General features: G+C 53.3%; 1 protein-coding gene across 7 annotated transcripts in view; it reads left to right on the top strand.

The window, feature by feature from the left end:
• LOC108754510 (retinoic acid receptor RXR) overlaps positions 1-1,268 on the top strand; it is a 101,854-nt gene that overhangs the window by 30,882 nt on the left and 69,704 nt on the right. For 5 of the 7 annotated variants that reach the window (XM_018496870.1, XM_018496867.1, XM_018496868.1 and 2 more), the window contains exon 1: positions 883-1,047. The exons of the other annotated variants lie outside the window; for them this stretch is intronic. The gene's annotated coding sequence lies outside the window, so the exon portion shown is untranslated. Of the gene's footprint in view, positions 1-882; positions 1,048-1,268 lie in introns of those variants that run through there. 7 annotated transcript variants of the gene reach the window in all.

Raw genomic sequence — 1,268 nt, 5'->3', positions numbered from 1 at the left:
AGAGAAGGGGGGGGGGAGATACTTCGCTTGAGTCTCACTGCGGATTCCGTCGAGGCGGCCGTGATTTTTTTTTCCTTTTTATCATCGCAATCGTCAGCTGGGTCTAGACGCGAGTCGTTCAATAAGTCATTAAGACCGTCTGTCGTTTGCGATAATAACCATCGCGGTCTAATGAGTCGCGTGCATACACACGGGATAGTGAAAGGAACACCGACAGTTCCGTCTTTCGATACTCGCGAAATTGCCTTGCGGTTACCGAAAAGAATGGAATATCCGCCTATTACAGGAATTACACCTCGCACGACCTCCTTGTGCAACCCCGCTGTAAAATTTACGTGCGTGTCTTCGTAACGAAATTACAAGCTCCATATACTCCGTATATTCCATTATCGAACATTTTAATTTCCTCGAAAATTGTTCGCAAAAATAAAAGCCTCCACCTTCTCTCATCTGTCGGCTGGAATTTCGTTCGATCGCGATCGCGGCCGCTCATCGGAATCAGCTTCCGCGATATCGGAGGAACCGCGCGATGCTCTCGCATTATAATTATCGATAAAGAATCCCGCAGCTGCCGAGGCCGTTCCGAGAGAAACGATCGACCGGAACGTTGTTCGTTCGTTCATTCGTCTTCTCTCTCTCTCTCTCTCTCTCCTCTCTCTCTCTTTCTCTCTCCTCTCTCGTAGCGCGCAACAAAAGTGCAAGTGGAAGAAGCGGAGCGTTAGCCGCCGGGCGGGACTTTGTTGCACTCCATCCTCCCCTGGCCCCTCTTTTCGCTCCCCTCCTCGTCGGCTCGCCTCGTTCGCCGACGACTCCTCCTCGCGTCCTCTCGTCCTCGTCTCACCCCGCCGCTCCCCTGGCCACTCTCCGCCCGTCTCCCAGTCTCTCCCCCTCTCGTCCCGAGACTGCACGCTCACATGCAACGAGAGCTAGACCGGCCGGCTGGCACTCAGTCGCCTTTAGCGCCGTGCATCTCCGAGTCAGTCAGTCAGTCAGTCAGTCATTGAGTCAGTCAGTCGGTGAATCGGGTCGCTCGGGAACGCGCGAAAGGTAACCGCGCTCTCTCCTTTCTCTCTCTCTCTCTCTCTCTCTCTGATATACCGTATTTAACTACGGTTTACTCTCATCTCTCTCTTTCTCTCTCTCTTTCCTCTCATTCTTACCTTTCTCCTCGTTCACCCATTCCTTCACTGTGCCTCTTTCTTCTCCTCTTTCACTCGGAGCCTTCGCTCTCGCACTGGTGACCGGGTCGCGCATCCGATGCGTCACGA

The sequence above is a fragment of the Trachymyrmex septentrionalis genome, unplaced genomic scaffold (genome assembly GCF_001594115.1).
Source record: "Trachymyrmex septentrionalis isolate Tsep2-gDNA-1 unplaced genomic scaffold, Tsep1.0 scaffold8, whole genome shotgun sequence".
In the NCBI taxonomy this organism is placed as follows: Eukaryota; Metazoa; Arthropoda; class Insecta; order Hymenoptera; family Formicidae; genus Trachymyrmex; species Trachymyrmex septentrionalis.
This window is presented reverse-complemented; position numbering and strand designations above follow the sequence as displayed.